This window comes from Macaca thibetana, chromosome 13, assembly GCF_024542745.1.
Source record: "Macaca thibetana thibetana isolate TM-01 chromosome 13, ASM2454274v1, whole genome shotgun sequence".
Taxonomy (NCBI): Eukaryota; Metazoa; Chordata; class Mammalia; order Primates; family Cercopithecidae; genus Macaca; species Macaca thibetana.
The window spans coordinates 59,746,610-59,774,189 of record NC_065590.1 but is presented as its reverse complement, the minus strand read 5'-3'; the positions used below and the strand labels follow the sequence as shown (position 1 = coordinate 59,774,189).

Genomic DNA, 27,580 nt, shown 5'->3' with positions numbered 1-27,580 from the left:
AATCTCAATGACTTTGATCCCAACCAGGTGGAATTTTAAAGTTAATTGATTCAGGGAAGAACACCTGAGCAGCTACACCGTGTGTGAGCCCTGTGCTAGGCCCTCAGGGGAAGCCAGGTGAGTCAGGTGCCACTGCCTTGGGGGAGCTCATAGGATTCACAAAGTGTGATGGAACAGGTCAGTCACTAGCCAAGGTGTGAGTAACAAGCTGTGCAAGTTCAAAGTCAAGAGAGTGATTCATTTCCCCTGGGGGAGCATCAGCCAGACCGCTTCACTGAGGAGGAGGCAGTGGCCACATCTCACTACATATCTGACTGTGGAGTCCATAGCCCAGAGAAGGGGTTGTGTGTCGATTAGAGACAAGCAAAGGAAAAGAAATCTACCAGGAATGCTGGTGTTTTTCCGGAGAGTGTTTTGCTGCTCACGAGGTGGTGCTCTTTGCTCAGTGGAGAGGTGCAAAGCTGTCTAGCCCCTGCTTGCTCTGAGGAGGAATTCTCTGGGTTCTCGGAACCTCTTCTTTTCCCTTCTGGTTCTCCACTTGGGGTGAGTGCTTATCACCACTTTCTGCAAAGATTGAGGAAAGTGGAGAAGGTACATAGAGGCTTTGGAGTTGCTAGCAATCTCAATGACATCTTTTAAGAGAGCTGGTGGCTCAAGAAGGAGAGAGCAGGCTCTTGTGTTGCATTTGCAGGATCTGGGGCAAAAGTACAGCCCACATATCTAAGCTCCATTTACGTTGCCAAAAATAGCATAGGCCACACGTCTAAGCTCCATCTACATTGACACTCCATGACCCCACGTGAGCCACCCCAGCGTCATGGCCCAGTCTGGAGAAGTAACCCTGTGAAAAAGTTGTGTATGCCCTGAAGGTAGACTTGACTCTTCTGAGCAAGAAATTTTGATGTCCTGCCAGCACCCAGAATTGTCTAGGAGAGAGGGAACAGGCTCCAGTGGACATATTCGCTTCTCCCTGTTGACTTCCTCCTCCATGGGAAGGGACTTGGCTGAAACAAGCCTAGAGCACGACTCCGTAAGGTCTGGGGCCCTGAGGAGGAATCTACTTACCTATGTCGAAGGTAGAATTGGGAAGAAGCAGCAGCCCTAGGGAACTAATACAATCTCTAAAACTTCCTCTTTTTGATGCTCCCAGGCTTTACAACATAAAGAAGCTCTGCCTCTACTCATGCTTGGACCAAGCATAAAGTGAGTGTTGATAGCAGGACATTAAGTTGACAAAATAAACCAGCTTCAGGATCTAAGAGCCACAGGGGAAAAGCATGAAGTGGGGACTGGTTGGACTGGTTTTTCTCATAAAAGAACTGTTATAAACTCAACATAAAGTGATACTGAGATTCTTTACTTTTTTTTTTTTTTAAGACGTAGTCTTGCTCTGTGGCCCAGGCTGGAGTGCAGCGGCGCAATCTCGGCTCACTGCAAGCTCCGCCTCCCGGGTTCACGTCATTCTCCTGCCTCAGCCTCCCAAGTAGCTGGGACCACAGGTGCCCGCCACCTCGCCTGGCTAATTTGTTTTGTATTATTAGTAGAGACGGGGTTTCACCGTGTTAGCCAAGGTGGTCTCCATCTCCTGACCTCGTGACCCGACCGCCTCGGACTCCCAAAGTGTTGGGATTACAGCCATGAGCCACCGCAACCGGGTTTTTTTTTTTTTTGAAAGGGAGTCTTGCTCAGTCGCCTAGGCTGAAGTGCAGTGGCGCAATCTCGGCTCACTGCAAGCTCCGCCTCCCGGATTCACGCCATTCTCCTGCCTCAGCCGCCCGAGTAGCTGGGACTACAGGTGCCCGCCACCACACTTGACTAATTTTTCGTATTTTTAGTAGAGACGGGATTTCACCATGTTAGCCAGGATGGTCTCTATCTCCTGACCTCGTGATCCACCCGCCTCGGCCCCCCAAAGTGCCTGGATTACAGGTATGAGCCACCACGCCAGGCCGATACTGAGTTTCTTGATTTTGCTCTGGGACTAGACTAATGAATTCCAATCATCATGGAAGCCCTGTGCAAAGCATTTCATGGAGAGAAAACTGTATGATTCAGTGGTTTGCAACTGGGGGAAATTTGGCATACAGTGACATTTGGTGATGTCTACGGCATTTTGCATGGTTATAATTGGAGGATCCTGCAAGGCATCTGGTGGGTAGAGGGCGGGGATATTGCAAAACATCCTACCATGTTGCCCTGCAGGATAGCACCCCATAAGAAACAATGATTTTGGCTGGGCATGGAGGCTCACGCCTGTAATTCCAGCACTTTGGGAAGCCGAGGAGGGCAGATCACTTGAGGTCAGGAGTTCTAAACCAGCCTGGACAACATGGTGAAACCCCATCTCTACTAAAAATACAAATAAACTAGCCGGGTGTGGTGGCAGGCACCTGTAATCCCAGCTACTCTGGAGGCTGCGGCAGGAGAATTGCTTGAACGGGGAGTTGGAGATTGCAGTGAGCCGAGATCGTGCCACTGTACTCTAGCCTGGGCAATAGAGCAAGACTCTGTCTCAAAATAAATAAATAAATAGATATAAGAAGCAATGATTTGGACCCAAATATCAATAGTGCTGAGATTTGAGAAATGAATTTTTAGTAGCCTTAGCACATGGTTTGGACTTGCTTGCTGCAGGGTGCTGGGCCTGGAAGATATAAGATTTCAAGCAGCCAGGGCTCCTAAAGAATGACTGAGTGACTGCTTTCAGAAAAGTAGGTCAGAATCAGCAGAAAAACAATTTGATGAGGCCGGGCGCGGTGGCTCACGCCTGTAATCCCAGCACTTTGGGAGGTCGAGGTGGGTGGATCACGAGGTCAGGAGTTCGAGACCAGCCTGTCCAACATGGTGAAACCCGTCTCTTCTAAAAACACAAAAATTAGCCAGGCGTGGTGGCATACACCTGTAGTCCCAGCTACTTGGGAGGCTGAGGCAGAAGAATCGCTTGAACCCGGGAGGCGGAGATAGATGGCAGTGAGCCGAGATCACGCCAGTGCACTCCAGCCTGGGCAACAGAGCGAGACTCCATCTAAAAAAAAAAAAATTAATGGTGAACTTGGGACTGTATTATTGTACTATTAGCCTCAACAAATAGACTTCGGGTCCAGCAGCTGTGCCAAGCTCCCAAATACCCACAAGCCTGAACTGTCCATCCCTTTTCCTTATGCAGCTTTGCCACCCACATCACCCACCATCCCTCGCCTTTGGTCTTCACTGGGGCAGCTCTCCATTCAACTAACTCCCCTGCGCTTAAGTTAATTATCTGAGTTTTCTCTGCAGCTTAATACTTACCAGGCCTCATGGTGTCTACTTTTCTTTTTTCTTTTTCTTTTTTTTTTCCCCCCCGAGACAGAGTTTCGCTCTTGTTGCCCATGCTGGAGTGCAATGGTGCCATCTCGGCTCACCGCAACCTCCGCCTCCCAGGTTCAAGTGATTCTCCTGCCTCAGCCTCCAGAGTAGCTGGAATTATAGGCATGCGCCACCACGCCCGGCTAATTTTGTTTTTTAGTAGAGAAGGGGTTTCTTTCTTGTTGGTCAGGCTGGTCTCAAACTCCCAACCTCAGGTGATCAGCCTGCCTCGGCCTCCCACAGAACTGGGATTACAGGCATGAGCCACTGCACTTGGCCCCGTGTCTACTTTTCTTTGTCAGGCTGAACAACTCAGGACACAGATAGAATTTGGACTTAGGTCCATGTGAACCCAAAGGGCCATGCTCAACTGAGCAGCCGGCACTGCCTCCCTGGAACAGCCAGGATTCTGGGAGGGATACTTTGTACAACATTTTATGAAATATTTCTGGCCTCCTTCTAGACCAGAGCAGGAAGGGGTGGTTAGGATATTCTAAACACCAACCCTCTCTACTCCATCCCCAGGTTCGTGACAACTTTTTAAGCTGAGCATACTGCAATCACTTAATTCTTCTAGACATAAGATAAGCCAGTAGCCATGTCCACTCTGAGCCTGTGAGTAGGCAGGATCAAGTCTAAGAGCATCTCTTCTTTAGAATCTTAAGGTCTAGGATCCCAGCAGTTTTGGGGTCTAAAGAATTTTCAGGCTCCCAAAACTCCCTCTATTTTTAATAATTTTAAATGTTTCCCCAATACTTAGCTAAGCGAAGAAGGAAAAGGTGTACTTTTATTACACAGTCAGTTCTGGATAATTCTAGGGGAAATTCTTCCATTTCAGAAATCTCCGCTTTCTTCTTTTCTCCCAGACCCTTCTTCATTAATTCCTTCAGTAAATATTTGTCTGTGGCCAGGTGCAGTGCTCATGCCTATAATCCCAGCACTTTTGGAGGCTGAGGTGGACGAATCACCTGAGGTCGGGAGTTTGAGACCAGCCTGGCCATCATGGTGAAACCCTGTCTCTACTAACAACACAAAACTTAGCTGGGCATGGTGGTGCACACCTGTAATCCCAGCTATTTGGGAGGCTGAGGGAGAATTGCTTGAACCAGGAGGCAGAGGTTGCAGTGAGCCAAGATCACGCCACTGCATGCCAGCCTGGGTGACAAAGCAAGACTCTGTCTCGGAAATAAAAAATAAAAAATAAATTTTAAAAAACTATATATATATCTGAACATATATATATCCAGATATATATATATATATATATGTACATATATATTTATCTGGCACCTACTAGATACCCCAGGTACCATGGTAAGCACAGGTGTATAGTGATGAAGAGCATTTTCCTGTAAAATATTACCCAGGCTGACTCCAAGTTTTAGTACCTCAGGTAGGAAGGGGAGGAGAGTGTTAATAAAATGTTTGCCATGGAATTTCACCAGCGTAAAAACAACTTTCTGGGAAATAATTATCTGCACTTCAGTTATTTGGAATGGTACCGGAGGGAATCTTTACAAAGGTGGTATTAATGGAGAAAAGGAAGGGAAGGATCCTTAGTGATGGATTGTTTTTCCAAGCACCTCAATCTAGTGGATTTCATATATATATATATATTTATATATTTGAGACAGAGTTTCGCTCTCATCGCCCAGGCTGGAGTGCAATGGCACAATCTTGGCCCACTGCAGCCTCCGCCTCCCGGGTTCAAGTGATTCTCCCTGCAGCCTCTGCCTCCCGGGTTTAAGTGATTCTCCAGCCTCATCCTCCGGAGTAGCTGGGATTACAGGTGCTCACCACCACGCCCAGCTAATTTTTGTATTTTTATTAGAGACGGGGTTTTGCCATGTCGGCCAGGCTGGTCTCAAACTGATCCACCCACATCGGCCTCCCAAAGTGCTGGGATTACAGGTGTGAGCCACCACGCCCAGCCAGCATTTCCTATAAATAAATAATACACATATCTTTCCACATCTGAGAACTACTAGTGAGCATCAGTTTTAGAGATAAATAGAACAAAGCTCCTTTTCTGCAGTAAGAATATATTAGCTTAATGTTGTTTTTAAAAAAGTTTCCACTGACCTTAAAAACACTGAAATCCAAGAAATTGGATTCTAGACTCTGAGGGTGAGGGAATCCCAGTGTTGTGGACATGCGGTCCCATCAACAACAAAACAAAAAGGAAATGAAAAAAAAAACGGGACAGCAGCCTGAAATACTAGAAATCCTGGTCCCTGCAGGAAGCCCAGGGGACTGCCAGGAACACAGCCCCATCCCGGTCACGTGATCATCTCTAGCCTTCCCCTGGGGCCTGGAGACAAAGGAGAGGGGAGGAGACTTGGGGACAAAGAGCAGGAGCTGTAGAGTCTAGCCCTGGGGTGAGGATGCCACTGCTACCGAGGTCTGAGTTTCTGCCTTTGTTTTTTAATCTTTCCCCAAAGGAAGTTAAACATTAATCCAAGTTGTAAAAGGACTAAGTAAGCAAAGGTGCCTGTGAGGACCTCTAAGGGCACCTGCTCGTCCAATCTGCCCGCCACACTGAGAGCAAAGCGTAAAGGGGAAAGGCTTTCACAACCAGCTTGAGCCCCCAGCCCCTCCTTTCGGGGTTCTTCCCTGCCTTTCAGAGTGTCCCCTCCCACTTCTCCTTTGGATCTCCGGGCGAACCTTTTTCCTTTCTGCCTCCATCTTAGCATTTATGTCTTAAGTTGCTGTCCCTATGCTGAAATAAATTCATTATAGAAAAGTATGCTCCCTGATAAATGGGTATCACCTAACGGCCAGTGGTGAGAAGGGAGATAACTTTTGTTCTTTGATGTTCTTAAAAAAAAAAAAATGCAAATGTCATGATAATGAGGCCAGTCTAGAAGACAAGGTGAAAGCCGGACAGAGATTCAGGTCCCTGCATGGCTGTGGAATCCATTTCCTCTGGGTACAGTGAAACTACTTCCCCTAGCTTCCCATTTATGATGATTTCCAATGTTTGGAATGTTTGTGACTCTTTCTCTCTCTTTCTGTCACACACGTGGGTACAGTGAGAGCTAGATGCAGTTTAGAAACCAAATCTCTGTTGAACAGACTGTTAATTTAAATTTTTGAAAAAAAAAGGAATAAAGATTCTAGTTCTATAGTTCAGTGTTGAGTTTATTTGCCTTGTCTTTTTATTAGGAGTTTTGCCTTTGTCTCCTAACTGCTTCTGTTTCTCTCTGATTTCTCTTGTGGCTGATGGAGAGGAATCTTGGTATTGCCGGTTCTTCTGAGACTCCTGGCGATGCTTTCCCAATTATAGAGCGAAAATACTCATTATGAGGCCAGTTTTAAAAATGGTCAGCTAGGCAGATATAAGGTTTTTCTTGGTTGTTTAATGAATCTATAATTAGCTCTGAGGGCACCACTTTTCTTTAATTTTTTGTTTGTTTGTTTGTTTTTGTAATGGAAATACTTAACTACAATAGGCTGAACACAGTGGCTCACAGCTGTAATCCTATCACTTTGGGAGGCAAGGCTGGAGAATAGTTTGAAGCCAGGAATTTGGGTCCAGGCTGGGAAACATAGTGAAACCCAAGTCTCAAATAAAAATAAAAATAATAATAATTTACATGCAATAAAATGCACAGCTCTTAGAGGTACAGAGAGTGTTGACAAAAGCATACATGTGTGTAGCCCACACCTCTATCAAAATATAGAACATTTCTATCACCTCCTAAAGATTTCCTCATGCCTTTTCCCAAGGGAGGGGACTCCCAACTCTGTCCCTGTCCCAGGCAACATTGTTCTGATTTCTGTCACCACAGATTAGCTTTGCTTGTTTTAGAATTCTGTATCAATGGACTAATACAGTATGTACTCTTTTGTATATGGCTTTTATTACTTAGCATAATGCTCTGAGGTTCTTCTGTGTTGTTGCAGATATTCGTAGTTTGTTTTTTTTTTTTTTTTTTTGAGACGGAGTCTCGCTGTGTCACCCAGGCTGGAGTGCAGTGGCCCGATCTCGGCTCACTGCAAGCTCCGCCTCCCGGGTTTACGCCATTCTCCTGCCTCAGCCTCAGCCTCCGAGTAGCTGGGACTACAGGCGCCCGCCACCACGCCCGGCTAGTTTTTTGTATTTTTAGTAGAGACGGGGTTTCACCATGTTAGCCAGGATGGTCTCGATCTCCTGACTTCGTGATCCACCCGTCTCGGCCTCCCAAAGTACTGGGATTACAGGCTTGAGCCACCGCGCCCGGCCTTCGTAGTTTGTTTTGACCTTCAAGACAAAGGTACCTTTGATGGAAAACCCCCACAATTTATTAAGTGCCCTATGTATAGGGTCTGTTCGTAGGCACTGTGCTTGGTGTTGAAGAAGTGCGGTGGCTTTCTTCTGTGTCAACTTAGCTGAGCGGGAACATTTCCCAGAATTCCTGTCCCTGTATATTCTGGGTTAGTGTTGGCTACAAGAGAAATTTTCAGTGTTTGGAAGGTGTAGGAAACAGCAGGCTTTTTTCTTTTTTACTGCTCTGAAGGTAAAGTGCAGGCAGCAGGCACTGAGGCAGCTCCCATGCCTTGCTCCAGTGATGCTTAGTTCACCGGCATGAGGCTGTGTCTGGACCACGGCTCCTCTAGCCCGGTCAGAACTCCGTCAGCACTCCTAGCGTGTAGGTTCAATGTGGGGAGAAGCAGACCTGGGTTCCGGTTGTCCTCGTGAGTTTCCATGTGTCCTCACTCTTATTCAAGTCCAGCTTTCTTTTCCAATGCCAGTGAGGCCACAGCGACTTTAGGCTAAACACTATACACAGAGGCAGCCGTCTTGTTGTTCTCCACCAGTTCCCACAATGGAGTGATTCTATATCATCCCTCTGTAAGTCCTTTATCCTCTCTCCTTCCTAATGGCTCTGCTTCTCTGATCGAATCCTGACTGATTCAGGAGAGACAAGACATCAGCATCCATGTGGACAGCACATCCAGCCAAACCAACCTGGCCTCCTGGCTGCTTAGATTTGGAACCAATTCGTGGTTACCTGCTGTCCAATTCCGCAGTCCTCTACTGCAGCCACATGCTGGATGCTAAGGACCCTTGGAACTGCTCCACCTCTCCATCTGCCTGCACAAATTTCGGGTTCCTCCCATTTTCTTTTTTTTTTTTTTTTTGAGACGGAGTCTCGCTCTGTCACCCAGGCTGGAGTTCAGTGGCCGGATCTCGGCTCACTGCAAGCTCCGCCTCCCGGATTCATGCCATTCTCCTGCCTCAGCCTCCCGAGTAGCTGGGACTACAGGCGCCCGCCACCTCGCCAGGCTAGTTTTTTGTATTTTTTAGTAGAGATGGGGCTTCACCGTGTTAGCCAGGATGGTCTCGATCTCCTGACCTCGTGATCCGCCCATCTCGGCCTCCCAAAGTGCTGGGATTACAGGCTTGAGCCACCGCGCCCGGCCATCTTAGTGATTTTTTTTAATCAACTTTTTTTTTTTGAGACAGGGTCTCACTCTATCACCCAAGCTGAAGTACAATGGCACAATCATGGCTCATTGCAGCCTCGATCTCCCAAGTTAAGGCGATCCTCCCACCTCAGCCTCCCAAGTAGCTGAGGCTACAGTTATGTGCCGCCACACCCATTTAGTTTTTGTACATTTATTTTTCTTTTGTAGAGACAGGGTCTCACCATGTTGCCCAGGTTGGTCTTGAACTCCTGGGCTCAAGTGATCCAAGGCCTCCCACCTCAGCCTCCCAAAGTTCTAGGATTATAGGTATGAGCCACTGTGGACCCTCTAGATTTTTTAATGATCTTATTATTTGCAGTAATTCTTCAATTCATAGGAACTTAATCTCAGGGCACAGCATGAGATCAGAACTTTAATGCATTTTTTTTTTTTTTTTTTTTTTTTTGACACAGAGTCTCTCTGTTGCCCAAGCTGGAGTACAATGGTGTGATCTCAGCTCACTGCAAGCTCCGCCTCCTGGGTTCACGCCATTCTCCTGCTTCAGCCTCCCGAGTAGCTGGGACTACAGGCTTCCGCCAACATGCCCGGCTAATTTTTTTTTAATTTTTTTATTTTTAGTAGAGACAGCGTTTCACCATGTTAGCCAGGATGGTCTTGATCTCCTGACCTCATGATCCATCCACCTCGGCCTCCCAAAGTGCTGGGATTACAGGTGTGAGCCACAGCACCTGGCAATGCATTTTTTTAAAAAATCATTTTTTTCCCAAACCATTGAATGAATTATAAAGATGAGCCCTTGACTCACACCTCTAATCCCAGCATTTTGGGAGGCTAAGGTGGGAGGATCACTTGAGGCCAGGAGTTCCAGACCAGCCTGGCCAACATGGTAGAAACCTGTCTCTACTAAAAATGCAAAAAGCAGTCAGGCATAGTGGCATGCACCTGTAGTCCCAGCTACTCAGGAGGCTGAGGCACTAGAATCACTTGAACCCGGGAGGCAGAGGTTGCAGTGAGCCAAGATAACGCTACTGCACTCCAGCCTAGGTGCAGAGAGACACTCTGTCTCATTTAAAAAAAAAACAAAAACAAAAAAGACGAGCCCTCAATTACAAACTTCTTTTGGAATCAATCAGAAGTTATTAAGTGCTATAGTTTAATGCAGCAATAAACATTTAAAGTTTTGACATAAACTTTAGAATTGGCAAGAGCATTAAGTGAGTTAATGCATGCATGTTAGCTATTACATCACAAATTACTGAAATGTTGTAGTTTAATGTCAAATTATTACAAGTTGCTAAAAATAGACTTGCATGGGAATCTAAAGTACAGAAAAAATAATGCTTAATTATTAGCCAAAGTTCTCTCTCAGCTGAAATGTTTACTCATTGGTCTGCCATGAATGCTTTCAAATAATAATCGTTCTCTTTAGTGTTCAGGAAAAGATCAGTATCCAGACTTGAATTTGGGAGCTCTGAAAGGAGAGCAATGAACTTTCCCTCCAACACTTTTGGATGTTTTTATGGACTCCCTCAACCCCATGGGCCCCCACGGTACCCTCATGATACTTTTGGGAACCATGATGTCTCTTTCTTTTTTTTTTTTTTTTTTTTTTTTTCTTTTTTTTGAGACGGAGTCTTGCTCTGTAGCCCAGGCTGGAGTACAGTGGCCGGATCTCAGCTCACTGCAAGCTCCGCCTCCCGGGTTCACGCCATTCTCCGGCCTCAGCCTCCCGAGTAGTTGGGACTACAGACGCTGCCACCTCGCCCGGCTATTTTTTGTATTTCTTAGTAGAGACGGGGTTTCACCGTGTTAGCCAGGATGGTCTCGATCTCCTGACCTCGTGATCCGCCCGTCTCGGCCTCCCAAAGTGCTGGGATTACAGGCGTGAGCCACCGCGCCCGGCCCATGATGTCTCTTTCTTCTGAAAAGCTCCGTGCTGCACTCTGGTACTATTGCCTGATATTGATATGTAGTTATTTATTTTTTAACTTTATGTGTATGTCTGATCCCTCCCAACTGGGATGGAAGCTCCTCAAGAACAGGATCTGGCTTGGCACAGTGGCTCATGCCTGTCATCCCAGCACTTTGGGAGGCTGAGGCAGGAGGATCGCTTGTGCTCAGAAGTTTGAGATCAGCCTGGACAACATGACAGAACCACGTCTCCATAAAGAATACAAAAATTAGCTCGGTGTGGTAGCGCTTGCCTGTAGTCCCAGCTACTCAGGAGGCTGAGGTGGGAGGACTGGTTAAACCTGAGAGGTTGAGGTGGCAGTGAGCCATGATTGTGCCATTGCACTTCCAACCTGGGCATGACTCTGACTAAAAAAAAAAAAGTAAATAAGTTACAAATTAATACCATACCAGCCTGTGCTTCAGTACAGTGATTAGAAAGGTCCTAAAAGGCCCTGATGCCTGAAATATGTCTCTCAAAGACATGCTTCTGTGCCTTAGATTCCTCACTATTGCTTACTTCTTTTATTTTTATTTACTTATGTATTTATTTATTTATTATTTATTTATTCTTTTTTTGAGACAGAATCTCACTCTTGTTGCCCAAGCTGGAGTGCAGTGGCATGATCTCAGCTCACTGCAACCTCTGCCTCCCGGGTTCAAGCAATTCTCCTGCTTCAGCCTCCTGAGTAGCTGGGATTACAGGCTTCTGCCACCACGCCTGGCTAATTTTTTTGTATTTTTAGTAGAGATAGGGTTTCACCATGTTGGCCAGGCTGGTCTCGAATTCCTGACCTCAGGTGGTTGCCCACCTCAGCCTCCCAAAGTGCTGGAATTACAGGTGTGAGCCACTACGCCTGGCCATGTATTTAATTTTTGAGACAGGGTCTCGCTCTCTTGACCAGGCTGGAGTGCAGTGGTGTGATTACGGTTCACGGTGGCCTCCACCTCCTAGGCTCAAGAGATCCTCCTACTTCAGCCTCCTGAGTAGCTGGGATCATAGGCACCACCACATTAGCCACCACGCCTGGATGGTTTTTTTTTTTTTTTTTTTTTTTTGATGGAGTTTTGCTCTTATTGCCCAGGCTGGAGTGCAATGGCGTGATCTTGGCTCACTGCAACCTCCATCTCCTGGTTTCAAGTGATTCTCCTGCCTCAGCCACCCTAGCAGCTGGAATTACAGGCATGTGCCACCATGCCCAGCTAATTTTGTATTTTTAGTAGAGATGGGGTTTCTCAATGTTGGTCAGGCTGGTCTTAAACTCTCGACCTCAGGTGATTTGCCCACCTCAGCCTCCCAAAATGCTGGGATTACAGGCGTGAGCCACCGCTCTTGGCTGATTTTTGTATTTTTTTGTAGAGATGGGGTTCCACCATGTTGCCCAGGCTTCACTTGCTTTTTTTAGATAAAATATTGTCTCGGCCGGGCGCGGTGGCTCAAGCCTGTAATCCCAGCACTTTGGGAGGCCGAGACAGGCGGATCACGAGGTCAGGAGATCGAGACCATCCTGACTAACACGGTGAAACCCCGTCTCTACTAAAAAATACAAAAAACTAGCCGGGCGAGGTGGCGGGCGCCTGTAGTCCCAGCTACTCGGGAGGCTGAGGCAGGAGAATGGCGTGAATCCTGGAGGCGGAGCTTGTAGTGAGCTGAGATCCGGCCACTGCACCCCAGCCTGAGCGACAGAGCGAGACTCTGTCTCAAAAAAAATAAATAAATAAATAAAATAAAATAAAATAAAATATTGTCTCTAGGCCAGATGTGGTGGCTCACACTTGTAATCCCAGCATTTCGAGAGGTCAAGGTGGGAGGATCACTTGAGCCTAGGAGTTTGAGACCAGCCTGGGCAGCATAGTGAGACCCCTGTCTCTACAAAAAATAAAAAATTAGCCAGGCATGGTGTTTCACACCAGTTACTTGGGAGGCTGAGGTGGGAGGATTGCTTGAGCCTAAGAGGCTGAAGCTGTAGTGAGCTTTAAGTGTACCACCGGATTCCAGCCTGGGCAAGAGAGTGAGACTTTGTCTCAAAAACAAATGTGGCCGGGTGCAGTGGCTCACGCCTGTAATCCCAATATTTTGGGATGCTGAGGCAGGCAGATCACTTGGGGCTAGGAATTCAAGACCAGCCTGGCCAACATGGCGAAACTCCGTCTCTACTAAAAATACAAAAATCAGCCAGATGTGGTGGTGCATGCCTGTAGTCCCAGCTACTCGGGAGGCTGAGGCACGAAAATCACTTGAACCCAATAGGTGGAGGTTGCAGTGAGCCAAGATCGTACCAATGTATTCCAGCCTGGGTGATGAAGCAAGACCTTGTCTCAAAACAAAAAACAACAGCAACAACAACAACAACAAAAACACACAAAGAACAAAACAAAACAAAACCAAAGAAACACAAACTTTGTCTCCAGAAGGCCTTTATTAGAATCCAAATACCTAACCTTCGAGATGTAACTCACTAGCACGTTGTCTCTCTAACAGTTTCCTAGCAGACAGTTCAGGTCTAGGATTGTATCCAGGGACAGAGCTAGAGAAACTGGGGCCTCACTGTGGGGATGCTGATGAGGCAGACTCCTCAGTGAGGCCAGTGAACAGATGAGTCCACTGGGCTGGGCACCTGTGAGATGGGGCAGAGGAACACCTAGAGGGCGTCTCGACACAACCAGAGTTTATCTGTAGCGTAGTCTTCACAAACCAAGCCAGAACCACATGAGAGTGAATTCCTATCTGGCCTTGGGGGACAAATGACTCATCCAAGGCTACACTCACAGCGCTGAGTGGCGACTGGGAGCCACTGCGCTCTGCTGACTGCTCTACTTTCAGAAATACTTGCAGATCTCAATTATCTAATTGCAATTGCAATGAGAACCACAACAGGGGAGCAGAGAGAAACAATTTCTGGGGTAACCAGATGGCTTTATTAACTCCAGTTCTCACCTAGAATTACCCTCAAGAATCCTGTGGGAATGGGTTGCAGTGGTGTGGCCCTGGATTCACAACTGACAGAGCTCTGAATTCTGAGTGATCTGTACACAAACACACCTCTGCCTGGGTTACGTGATAAGGGCCTCATGTACATAATTGCAGCGTGCTGTCCTAGAAATCGCTTGGTAGCGTGATGGGTGGGATTCAGAAGTCAGCAGGAACCAAAGTGAGTGGAGAGGTCACAGCCATGAGTCAGAGGCCTCTGTCCTTTGGCAGCCTCCAACAGGAAGCAGACAGGGAAGGTTCCTATAGTTACCAGGGCTTGGCTGGTTTATTACTTTCATTCTAATGGGCGTTTTTACAAGACATAAGCAAAGTACAAAATATTTTATAGCCATTCGGAGAGGAAGTCCGCCACACATTTCAAAGAATGAATGCCCTCTGTAAGGATGAGCAGCTAACTACAAGCTCCTTTTGGAATCGACTAGAAGTTATTAAGTACCAAGGCTTATCTGATACTCAAATAAATATTTCTCTAAGTTTTGACTCCTGAGAGGTAAACTTCAAGGTTGACAGCACCAAGGCTTGTGGTGTACTAAAAGGGTGTAGGTTTTAGAGTCCCACAGACCTAGGATCAAGCTTTATGGCCACCATTCACCAAAACCAACAATAGGATCTGGAGTGCAGTGGTGTGATCTTGGCTCACTGCAGTCTCTGCCTCCCAGGTTCAAGCGGTTTTCCTGCCTCAGCCTCCCAAGTAGCTGGGATTGCAGCTGCCCGCCCCGACGCCTGGTTAATTTTTGTATTTTTAGTAGGGACAGTGTTTTACCATGTTGGCCAGGCTGGTCTCAAACTTATTCTTTTCCCCCGCCCCCAAGACAGAGTCTTGCTCTGTTGCCCAGGCTGGAGTACAGTGGCACGATCTCAGCTCACTGCAACCTCTGCCTCCCGAGTTCAAGCAATTCTCCTGCCTCAGCCTCCCCAGTAGCTGGGATTACAGGCGCACACCACCACACCTGGCTATTTTTTGTATTTTTGGTACAGATGAGGTTTCACCATGTTGGCCAGGCTGGTCTCGAACTCCTGACCTTGTGATCCACCCGCCTCACCTCCCAAAGTGCTGGGATTACAGGTGTGAGCCACTGCACCTGGCCAATAATGACCACATTTCTATTTCATGCAGGATTTATTAGGTAAACTAGCAGCTTGTTAAAATAGTGGCGGTAAGGATGACAATATAAAGTCCTATAGAAAGCAAATCCAGGCTGGGCACTGTGACTCACGCCTGTAATCCCAGCACTTCGGGAGGCTGAGGTGGGCAGATCACCTGAGCTCAGGAGTTCAAGACCAGCCTGACCAACATGGAGAAACCCCGTCTCTGCTAAAAATACAAAATTAGCCGGGCATGGTGGTGCACACCTGTAATCCCAGCTACTGGGGAGGCTGAGGCAGGAGAATTGCTTAAACCCTGGAGGCGGAAGTTGCAGTGAGTAGAGATCTCACCATTGCCTTCCAGCCTAGACAACAAGAGCAAAACTCCATCTCAAAAAAAAAAAAAAAAAAAGAAAGAAAGAAAGAAAATCTTCTGGCCGGGCGCGGTGGCTCAAGCCTGTAATCCCAGCACTTTGGGAGGTGGAGATGGGTTGATCACGAGGTCAGGAGATCGAGACCATCCTGGCTAACACGGTGAAACCCCGTCTCTACTAAAAAATACAAAAAAAAAAAAACCTAGCCGGGCGAGGTGCGGGCGCCTGTAGTCCAGCTACTCTAGGCAGGAGAATGGCAACCCAAGGCGGAGCAAAATCCGGCCACTCCACTCCAGCTTGGGCGAAAAAAGAAAAAAAAAAAAAAAAGAAAGAAAGAAAATCTTCTGGGCTGGGCATGGTGGCTTACAACAGAAATACCAGCACTTTGGGAGGCTGAGGTCAGAGGATTGCTTGAGGACAGGAGTTGAGACCAGCCTGAGGAACATAGCAAGACCCCTGTCTCTAGAAAAAAAAAATTTTTTTAAGTAGCCAGGCCTGGTGCATACCTGTAGTTCCAGCTACTTGAGAGGCTGAGGTGGGAGGATCGTTTGAGCCCAGGAGTTTGAGGCTTCAACGAACCATGATTATGCCACTACACTCTAGGCTCGGCAACAGAGCAAGACTCTGTCTCTAAAAGCAAACAAATTTTAAAAAAAGAGAAAAAGCAAATTTACAGTTAGCATCCTTTGACTCCCCATCCCACTTACCTCCATTAACAACTCACAGAACTTGCTGGAATACAGCCAAGTTGAATCACACAGTTGGAGCACTGTTAAGAACCAAGTTTCCATCTCCTCTTTGGTCAAAAAGTCACCCAGGAAAATTAGCTATAAATAGCTCCAAGAAAATCTCAGAGTGGTGAAGGATTAGGAAGCATCGTGGCTTAGAGGACATGGCACTTTGCTTCTATCCTTAAGTCAAAATGCTTTGTATGAGACAGCAGAGAGTCCATGGAATGGAGATCACTCACCAATGGGATTATGCAGCTATAGATAAGGACACAGGCATAGTTTGGCTTTATGTGTTCACAACACTTCCCTACAGACTCCTGGAGTTCACCTTCTTTCTATAAACAAGGAACCAACCAACAGACACAACATATCCTCCCTCCCCCACTACTCTATCCACATTCTTGGTTTCCTTTTTCTTTCACTTCCTTCTGGAACTTGAGAGCTTGTTCTAGCTGCGGAGCACAGCTATTTGTATACTCTTGACTGAAGACCAGTCCTCCTCTATCAGGGCTGGTCGTCCTCTTTGACCTAGCATGCAGCTTTGACCTAGCATGCAGCTTTGACCTAGCATGCAGCTTTAGGAGGGACGCTCATGGAGTGATGAGAGAGGAAGGGGACACCTGCCTATCCAGCCAGATCAGCTGAATCAACCCTGGCGATCAATGGGGTGACAGATGTCGTAGGAGCCTTATCAAACTGGGTATTCTGAGTCAGTTTTGTATATAGTGATGTGTTATGTATGGCTCAGCCAGACTATGACACTTGACAACTCGCTCATCCTGAGTAGTACAAATAAAATTAAGTTTGTGACCTTTAGTTCATTTTTTTTTTTTTTTGTGGTGGAGTCTGGCTCCATCACCCAGGCTGGAGTACAGTGGTGCAATCTCAGCTCACTGCAACCTCTGCCTACTGGGTTCAAATGATTCTCCTGCCTAGCATCCCAAGTACCTGGGATTATAGGCACGCACTGCTAAGTCCAGCTAATTTTTTTTTTTTGTATTTTTTTTTTTTTTTTTTTTTGAGACGGAGTCTCGCTCTGCCGCCCAGGCTGGAGTGCAGTGGCCGGATCTCAGCTCACTGCAAGCTCCGCCTCCCGGGTTCACGCCATTCTCCTGCCTCAGCCTCCCGAGTAGTTGGGACTACAGGCGCCCGCCACCGCGCCCGGCTAGTTTTTTGTATTTTTTAGTAGAGACGGGGTTTCACCGTGCTAGCCAGGATGGTCTCGATCTCCTGGCCTCGTGATCCGCCCGTCTCGGCCTCCCAAAGTGCTGGGATTACAGGCTTGAGCCACCGCGCCCGGCCTTTTTTGTATTTTTAGTAGAGATGGGGTTTCACCATGTTGGCCAGGCTGGTCTTGAACTCTTGACCTCAAGTGATCCACCCGTCTCGGCCTCCCAAAGTGCTGGGATTACAAGCATGAGCCACCGCGCCAGGCCCGTTTAGTTCATTCTTACTACACACCTTGATTTTCCATGAATATCTCAGGAGTCAGAACATACAGATAATTCCAGAAAGGAGAGGAATCTGTGTATTTTTCCTTGTTTGTTTCCTTATTATGCCTTGTGAGAAGCCAAAGCATTAGTTCTTAACCAGCTCCATGAGAACCCACAGAGACAGCCTCGTTTGACCCAGTCTGGTTATCAGAAGAGGGAAGTTCCTTATAATCGCATATATAAACCTGGTTGGTTCATAGGTGTCCTTAAACATGAGAACCACCATGTCTGAAAAAAACTCTCAAGTTTCACCGGGGCTGTTGCACACCCTCTAAATGACCCATCATAAAGACCTCACCCCTCTCTGATAGGATAAGGCAAAGGTTAAGGTCCATCCTGTTAGCTACACTCTATTTCCTTCTAGCTAGGCCAGAACATAATATCTGGAACCAATTGTTCCCTCTCTCAGCTGGCTGTAAGAATGCCGTATGCTTTTTTTTTTTTTTTTTTTTTTTTTGTGAGACAGGGTCTTGCTCTGTCACCCAGGCTGGGGTGCAGTGGTGTGATCTCGGCTCACTGCAGCCTCTGCCTCCTGGGTTCAAACGATTCTCCTGCCTCAGCCTCCCGAGTAGCTGGGGTTACAGGCACGCACCACCATGCCAGGCTAATTTTTATATTTTTAGTAGAGACAGGGTTTCACCATGTTGGCCAGGCTGGTCTCAAACTCCTGACTTCAGGTGATCTGCCCATTTTGGCCTCTCAAAGGACTGGGGTTACAGGCTGTATGCTTTTTATAGTGTTGGGTGGTTAAGTCTTACACAAAGTAAATGCCCAGTAAATACTTATTAGTGGTCATGACTCAACCATTCAGGTTGTTATTAAGCTAAGACCAGTCACCCCATAGTCCCTGCCGTACCATATGCTCCCAGAGAGAGCACTTCTGGCCCTCCCTATGATGGCTGCCACCACCACTGCTTTGTGGGGAAGAACAGTCATCCTGATGGTTAGTCATCCCTAACCTTTGGACTAACTATTCACAGTTCAGTTTAGGCTGATTTCTCATCGTGCCTTATATGTGTGGCTTATGTGTGCCTCAGTCACTAGAAGAACAAGCTTTCTAGATCATCCAACATGGGTAGATCATCAACACTGGATACGATCCCAGTACCCTGAGTCCACTGCTAATCTGATCAAGCCCCTCTCCCTCCCCTTCCCAAATTCTTCCGCTGTGCCTTGGCAACTCCAGATCTGTCGCCATCAAACGTCTTTGTAGCCTCATCCTCTTCTTTGAATGTTCCCTTCACCACTTGGCAATAAATGAACCTGGCTGTCCCTGAGCACGCCATCTCCTGAGCAGCTCTCTGAGGGACAAGCTGCTTTACTTTTCCCCTGACATTTCAGCCTCCTAAGGGCCAGGGAGTATAGGAGGTTTTCTACTTGCCATTTCCAAACTATTCCTTGCCTCTCCTCCTTCGGTCACCCAGCTTCTTTGAAGCCTCTCTGATGCAAATACTGTCCACAACAATCTTATCCTTCTGTCTTCGATCACATTTTACTTTTTTTCTAGACAGAGTCTTGCTCTACAATAGTCACTTTTAAAATTATTTATTAGCCGGGTGAGGTGGCTCACGCCTGTAATCTCAGCATTTTGGGAGGCCAAAGTGGGCAGATCACCTGAGGTCAGGAGTTTGAAACCAGCCTGGCCAACATGGTGAAACCCCATCTCTACTAAAAATACAAAGAGTAGCCAGATGCGGTGGCATGTGCCTATAATCCCAGCTACTCTGGAGGCTGAGGCAGGAGAATTGCTTGAACCTGGAAGGTGGAGGTTGCAGTGAGCTGAGATCATGCCACTGCACTCCAGCCTGTGCAACAGAGCAAGACTCTTGTCTCAAAAATTAAACTAACATTCAGACCATTCAGCAGCCTCCCGCGCCCAGGTGGCCTGGTCCTCCATCTTGCCCTTCGCTCCATCTTGCCCTTCGCTCCATCTTGCCCTTCGCTCCATCTTGCCCTTAGCCTGAGCCCCCCTCCACCCCGCTCATTCTCCCTCTGGCCATTTGGGGTCACAGCACACCAAGAGAAGAGGACGCCACCTTCCCTGTCCCATCCCTACTCGGGTGTGCACCCCTTGCTAGGGCCCGTGCCTCCACCCAGGTCAGAGCTTGGAGATTCACCCCCTTGCTTTCACATTTAAATAAGATGCAGGCAAAAGGCTGCCACAGAAATTAGGCGCTGCACACTTGTTCATAAGCACTTGGTAGAAGCACATAGTAGGTGCTTAATATTTACTGAAAAGTCTAGTACCTAGTAAGCACACAAAACCTGGTGAAAGGCAGGGTGCGGTGGCTCACATCTGTAATCCCAGCACTTTGGGAGGCCAAGGCAGGCAGATCACCTGAGGTCAAGAGTTTGAGACCAGCTTGGCCAACATGGTGAAACCCATCTCTCCTAAAAATAAAAAAATTATCCAGGTGTGGTGGCATGTGCCTGTAGTCCCAGCTACTTGGGAGGCTGAAGCAGGAGAATTGCTTGAACCTGAGAGGCGGAGGTTGCAGTGAGCCGAGATCACACTACTGCACTCCAGCCTGGGTGACAGAGTGAGACTCCGTCTCAAAAACAAAACAAAACAAAACAAGAAAAACCTGGTGAAAATAAAGCACCTGTCAACAATGCTTGGTGCCCAATGCCTGGCACTTAATATATGCTCCATGAGTGGCAGTTATAATTATTGCTATATTCTATCAGTGTTCCACACTAATTGACATAAATCTTACAAATATGCTGAGTTGGCCAGGTGTGGTGGCTCACACCTGTAAGCCTGCACTTTGGGAGGCAGATGTGGGAGGATTACTTGATTCCGGAAGTTCAAGACCAACCAGAGCAAGATGGGAAGACCTCCAACTACATTAAAAAAATAAATAAATAAATAATACTCAAACTCCTAACCATTCCTTAAGGTATTGTGTAAGCTCACACCTGTCCTCTCTCAATCACCAAACTCCAGCCCCATTGACCTCCTTTCTGTTCTTCCAGCATACCTTGTCCATCTTATCCATAGCAATATGAGACATTAGGTCAAATGTGTTCCTGAAATCAAGGTAGGCTATTATTTAAAGCAGTAGCTCTCCGTCCAAAGTGATATTGCCATTCTCAGGGGGCTGGGAAATGTGTGGAGGCTTTTTTGAAGATTGTCAAAATGACAAAGGGGATTGAATGGGTAGAGGTTAATCTCCATGAAACGTTATGAAGAATATCCTATCTAACATTCCAATAGTGCTCCATGTAGAGACATTTAGTGCAAAACATTCTTATGTCCACAAAAAGATGTGTGTAAGAATGTTCATAACAACTTTATTCATAATAGCGCCAAAGCTGGAAACAGGCGCCCGCCACCACGCCCGGCTATTTTTTTTGCTAATTTTTAGTAGCTGCATTACGTTGTTGTTGTTGATGACGGAATTTCACTCTTGTTGCCCCCAAAGGCTGGGATTACTGAGTGCAATGGCAAATCTCATGCTCACTGCAACCATCCACCTTTATTCTGGGTTCAAATGATTCTACTGCCTCAGCCTCCTGAGTAACTGGGATTACAGGCATGCGCAACCTCCACCTCCTGGGTTCAAATGATTCTCCTGCCTCAGCTAGTAACTTTTGTATTTTTAGTTTTAGTAGAGACGGGGTTTCACCATGTTGGTCTCGAATGCCTAACTTCAGGTGATCTACCTGCCTCGGCCTCCCAAAGTGCTGGGATTACAAGTGTGAGCCACTGCACCCAGCCTTGCGTTTAATTGTAATAGATATCACTTAATAAGCATCTACATATTAATTAACTAAACATTATGTTTAAGTGCTTATTATACAGTGCTTTATATATATATATATATATATTTTTTTTTTTTTTTGAGACGGAGTCTCGCTCTGTTGCCCAGGCTGGAGTGCAATGGCCAGATCTCAGCTCACTGCAAGCTCCGCCTCCCGGGTTTACGCCATTCTCCTGCCTCAGCCTCCGGAGTAGCTGGGACTACAGGCGCCCGCCACCTCGCCCGGCTAGTTTTTTGTATTTTTTTAGTAGAGACGGGGTTTCACCGGGTTAGCCAGGATGGTCTCGATCTCCTGACCTCGTGATCCGCCCGTCTCGGCCTCCCATAGTGCTGGGATTACAGGCTTGAGCCACCGCGCCCGGCAGTGCTTTATATTTTACAAAAGAATTTAAAGTGGAAAAAGATATGAAAAAGGGTTTTTTTTCATGGTAAAGGGTTAGAAGTTTTGCTTTTGGAGACAAAGCTAATTTTTAGGCTGGGTGTGGTGGCTCACGCCTCTAATCCTAGCACTTTGGGAGGCTGAGGTCGGCAGATCACTTGAGGTCAGGAGTTTGAGACCAGGCTGGTCAACATGGCAAAAACCCATGTCTACTAAAAATACAAAAATTAGCTGGGCGTAGTGGTGTATGCCTGTAATCCTAGCTACTCAGGAGGCTGAGATATGAGAATTGCTTGAACCTGAGAGGAGGAGGTTGCAGTGAGCCAAGATCCTGACACTGCACTCCATCCTGGGTGACAGAGTGAGACTCAATGTCAAAAGAAAAAAAAAGAGTTGGCTGGGCGTGGTGGCTCACGCCTGCTAATCCTAGCACTTTGGGAGACTGAGGTGGCAGATCACTTGAGGTCAGGGGTTCCAGACCAGCCTGGCCAACCTGGGGAAACCCCCGTCTCTACTAAAAATACAAAAATTAGCTGGGCCTGGTGGCATGCGCCTGTAATCCCAGCTACTTGGGAGGCTGAGGCAGGAGAATCGCTTGAACCGAGGAGGCAGAGGTTGCAGTGAGCCGAGATCACGCCATAGCACTCCAGCTTGGGCAACAGAGTGAGGCTCTGTCTAAAAAAAAAGTTAATTTTTAATGACAGATATAATGACATGGTAGAAATTATACATACACATTTATATATATATTAAGGTGAACTTTGTACAAATGCAAACTATTGTTATAAACTTAAACCAGGCCGGCGCGGTGGCTCACGCCTGTAATCCCAGCACTTTGGGAGGCCGAGACGGGTGGATCAAGGTCAGGATATCGAGACCATCCTGACTAACCCCCCGTCTCTACTAAAAATACAAAAATTAGCCGGGCGCGGTGGCGGGCGCCTGTAGTCCCATCTACTAGGCTGAAGGAGAATGGCCCGGGAAGGCGGAGCTTTGGTGGAGATCGTGCCACTGCACTCCAGTCTGGGCGACAGAGCGAGACTCTGTCTCAAAAAAAAAAAAAAAAAAATTAAATAAATAAATAAATAAATAAATAAACTTAAACCAACTAAATATTATCCCCCACTCTGTGGTGTATATCCTATGAACCCAGGTTCTTTGGGATATGTGAGAAAAATTAATGAACAAGTAGCATAAATATAAAACTATTAACAAAGAAGATCTAGAATAGAGAGAGATTTGCTATGTAGTGGTTAAAGACTTTTACTCTTCATTCTATATAAAGGACTTTTGTTTTCTTTTTTTTTTTTTTTTTTGAGACGGAGTCTTGCTCTGTGGCTCAGGCTGGAGTGCAGTGGCCGGATCTCAGCTCACTGCAAGCTCCGCCTCCCGGGTTCACACCATTCTCCTGCCTCAGCCTCCTGAGTAGCTGGGACTACAGGTGCCCGCCACCTCGCCCGGCTGGTTTTTTGTATTTTTTTTTTTAGTAGAGACGGGGTTTCACCATGTTAGCCAGGATGGTCTCGATCTCCTGACCTCGTGATCCACCCATCTCGGCCTCCCAAAGTGCTGGGATTACAGGCTTGAGCCACCGCGCCTGGCCAAGGACTTTTGTTTTCTACTCATCTATTACTCATGGGATGACAAAAACTTCTAGAAGTGGTAGTCTATTTTATATATTTGTGTGTGTGTGTGTGTGTGTGTGTGTGTGTATATATATTTTTTTTTTTAGACGGAGTTTTGCTCTTGTTGCCGAGGCTGGAGTGCAATGGCGTGATCTCGGCTCACCACAACCTCCGCCTCCCGGATTCAAGTGATTCTCCTGCCTCAGTCTCCCAAGTAGCTGGAATTACAGGTGCATGCCACCATGTCCAGCTAATTTTTGTATTTTTAGTAGAGACAGGTTTTCACCAGGTTGCCCAGGCTGGTCTCAAACTCCCGACCTTAAGTGATCCACCCACCTTGGCCTCCCAAAGTGCTGGGATAACAGGCATGAGCCACTGCACCCAGCCTGAATATATTAATAAATGTGCTTAAATATGGCAATAGAACTACAAAAGATTCACAATTAAAACATAAAATGAGTAATTTTGAGCAGTGAATGACAAATTGAGAAGGTGTTAAAGAGGTATTAAAATAAACAATACCGGCTGGCGCAGTGGCTCACGCCTATAATCCCAGCACTTTGGGAAGCTGAGGCGGGTGGATCACCTGAGGTCAGGAGTTTGCGACCAGCCTGGCCAATGTGGTGAAACTCCATCTCCACTAAAAATACAAAAATTAGCTGGGCGAGGTGGCGGGCGCCTATAATCACAGCTACTCGGGAGGCTGAGACAGGAGAATTGCTTGAACCCAGGAGGTGGAGGTTGCGATGAGCTGAGAACACGCCATTATACTCCAGCCTGGGTGACAAGATTGAAACTCCATCTTAAAAAAACAAAAATAAAGGTGGACGCGGTGGCTTGCGCCTGTCATCCCAGAACTTTGGGAGGCCAAGGCAGGAGGATCACAAAGTTAGGTGATTGAGACTATCCTGGCCAACATGGTGAAACCCTGTCTCAACTAAAAATACAAAAAGTAGCCAGGTGTGGTGATGGGCACCTGTAATCCCAGCTACTCAGGAGGCTGAGGCAGGAGAATTGCTTGAACCCAGGAGGCAGAGGTTGCAGTGAGCCAAGATCATGCCACTGCACTCCAGCTTGGGCGACAGAGCAAGACCCCATATCAAAAAAAAAAAAAAAAAAAAAAAAAAAAGAAAGAAAGAAAAAAAAGAAAAAAGAAGGCCGGGCGCGGTGGCTCGAGCCTGTAATCCCAGCACTTTGGGAGGCCGAGGCGGGCGGATCACAAGGTCAGGAGATCGAGACCACAGTGAAACCCCGTCTCTACTAAAAAAAAAAAAATTAGCCGGGCGCGGTGGCGGGCGCCTGTAGTCCCTAGCTACTCAGGAGGCTGAGGCAGGAGAATGGCGTGAACCCAGGAGGCGGAGCTTGCAGTGAGCCGAGATCGCGCCACTGCACTCCAGCCTGGGCAACAGCGTGAGACTCCGTCTCAAAAAAAAAAAAAAAGAAAGAAAGAAAAAAGAAAAAAAAAATAGCCTGGATGTATACTTAGATACAATGAGTCAGAGACTAGTCTGGTATTTTGTCATTTATTTAATAATTATGCTTACTCAATTCACTTTATTGCAATTAACAATAAATAGCTGTCCAGTTATAAGAAGATGAAATTCTCCAGATTAGGTGAACAGATTTAGATCTCGAAATGGAACATTTTGCCAATAAAGCCACAATAACCAGTTAGATTATTCTTGGGAAAAGTACATGTAATTTGGAGAAAGGAAAACTTCCTGAAAACATCCAAAATTCAGCAGACAACAAAAATCTGGGTAACTTGTCCCTGATTTGTTAGTACTATTTTTTTTTTTTTTTTTTTTTTTGAGAAGGCATTTCGCTCTTGTTGCCCAGGCTGGAGTGCAATGGTGCAATCTTGGTTCACTGCAACCTCCGCCTCCCAGGTTCAAGGGATTCTCCTGCCTCAGTCTCCTGTGTAGCTGGGATTATAGGTGCCCACCACCACGCCTGGCTTTTTGTATTTTTAGTAGAGATGGGGTTTCACCATGTTGGCCAGGCTGGTCTCAAATTCCTGACCTTAGGTGATCCGCCCACCTTGGCCTCCCAAAGTGCTGGGATTACAGGTGTGAGCCACTGTACCTGGCCTAAATAGCTTATTTCATATATCAAGTGAAATTTAAATTATACAAAGGCTGGGCGTGGTGCTCACACCTGTAATCCCAGCACTTTGGGAGGCCGAGGTGGGTGGATCACAAGGTCAGGAGATCGAGACCATCCTGGGTAACATGGTGAAACCCCATCTCTACTAAAAATACAAAAAATTAGCCGGGCATGGTGGCAGGTGCCTGTAGTCCCAGCTACTTGGGAGGCTGAGGCAGGAGAATGGTGTGAACCCGGGAGGCGGAGCCTGCAGTGAGCCGAGATCGCACCACTGCACTCCAGCCTGGGCGACGAGCGAGACTCTGTCTCAAAAAAAAAAAAAAAAAAAAAAAAAAAGTAAATTATACAAAACAAACTGTAGAGGTACTTATAACAGCATGACTATTTACATTAATCAACTTGCCTACACTTCAACCGAATACAACACAGAAATGATTAATATAAACATAAGCTTTTGGCCGGGCGCGGTGGCTCACGCCTGTAATCCCAGCACTTTGGGAGGCCGAGGTGGGCGGATCACAAGGTCAGGAGATCGAGACCACGGTGAAACCCCGTCTCTACTAAAAATACAAAAAATTAGCCGGGCGCGGTAGTGGGCGCCTGTAGTCCCAGCTACTCAGGAGGCTGAGGCAGGAGAATGGCGTGAACCCGGGAGGCGGAGTTTGCAGTGAGCCGAGGTCGCGCCACTGCACTCCAGCCTGGGGGACACAGCGAGACTCCGTCTCCAAAAAAAAAAAAAAAAAAATAAGCTTTGATTTGACATATGCTTGTAGAAATTAATCAAACCTAGCTAAATCTTAAAATTCCTTTTTTACCTTTCTTTTCCTTTTTTTTTTTTTTTTTTTTTTTTGAGATGGAGTGTCGCTCTGTTGCCAGGCTGGAGTGCAGCATTTGGATCTCAGCTCACTGCAACCTCCGACTGTCTGGTTCAAACGATTCTCCTGCCTCAGCCTCCTGAGTAGCTGGGATTACAGGCGCCTGCCACCACACCTGGCTACTTTTTGTATTTTTAGTTGAGACGGGTTTCACCATGTTGGCCAGGATGGTCTTGATCTCCTAACCTCATGATCTGCTAGTCTCGGTCTCCCAAAGTGCTGGAATTACAGGCATGAGCCACCGTGCCAGGCTTTTTTTTTTTTTTGAGATGGAGTCTTGCTCTGCCACCCAGGCTGGAGTGCAATGGCATGACCTTGGCTCACTGCAGCCTCTGCCTCTCGGGTTCCAGTGATTCTCCTGCCTCAGCCTCCCGAGTAGCTGGGATTACAGGCATGCGCCACCACGCCTGGTTAAATTTTTTTTGTATTTTTAGTAGAGACAGGGTTTCGCCATGTTGGCCAGGCTGGTCTTAAACTCCTGACCTCGTGATCTGCCCACCTCGCTAAATAGTATATATATGAAGTCTTTATAATTATCTTAATATTGTAATAATATAGTGTGTTGTGATTTGAATTCATTTGCACGGAAATCGATTACTGTCCTTTGTTTCTATTTCCCTATATTTTCTTTCCAAAGGCCTCATCAATATTGTCCTTTAATAGTATCCAAAACCCGAAATAATCTCGGTTCTTAGTATTTGACTCTATAGGAATACCTTTTTTCTCTCTCTCTCTCTCTTTTTTTTTTTTTTGAGACGGAGTCTTGCTCTTGTCGCCCAGGCTGGAGTGTAATGGCATGATCTCAGCGCACTGCAACCTCCGCCTCCCAGGTTCAAGCTATTCTCATGCCTCAACCTCCCGAGTAGCTGGGATTACAGACATGTGTCACCACGTCCGGCTAATTTTGTATTTTTAGTAGAGACAGGGGTTCTCTATGTTGGTCAGGTTGGTCTCGAACTTTCAACCTCAGGTGATCCGCGCGCCTCGGCCTCCCAAAGTGCTGGGATTACAGGCGTGAGCCACCGCGCCCGGCCTGGGAACACCTTTTCTTACATCTTCAAGTGCCAGAAATGCTTATGAAAACGAGAAAAGAATTATTAAGAGTAATTATAAAGAAACACTCATTTTCTTCCCAAGAACGCCAAGGAGATTTCTTCTTTCCTCTTCTCTCTTTTCTTTCTTTTTTTTTTTTTCTGATTTCAAAGGAGTATAATTAAATTGCCAGGTAAAAGCTCAAAGGTCTTTTTCACAGTGTTTTGGAAGGTTCTCTGCTTGTGTTTGTATTCCCTTTAGCCTCCACCTTCCTCTATCCAGTCCCCGCACCCTTTCCCCCAGGTCCCTTTCTTCAAGGATTCAGAATAGCGCTCCTCCGGTTAAAATGAAGTCTCAGCACAGAATCTTCAAACCTCCTCGGAGGCCACCAAAGGTCCCTAACGCCGCCATGGAGA

The 27,580-nt window shown here is 46.7% G+C and overlaps 1 protein-coding gene across 37 annotated transcripts in view; it reads right to left on the bottom strand.

The window, feature by feature from the left end:
- Positions 1-27,580, bottom strand: part of CALM2 (calmodulin 2) — a 1,210,617-nt gene that overhangs the window by 192,005 nt on the left and 991,032 nt on the right. The window contains exon 1 of one of the 37 annotated variants that reach the window (XM_050754915.1): positions 22,417-22,421. The exons of the other annotated variants lie outside the window; for them this stretch is intronic. The gene's annotated coding sequence lies outside the window, so the exon portion shown is untranslated. Of the gene's footprint in view, positions 1-22,416; positions 22,422-27,580 lie in introns of those variants that run through there. 37 annotated transcript variants of the gene reach the window in all.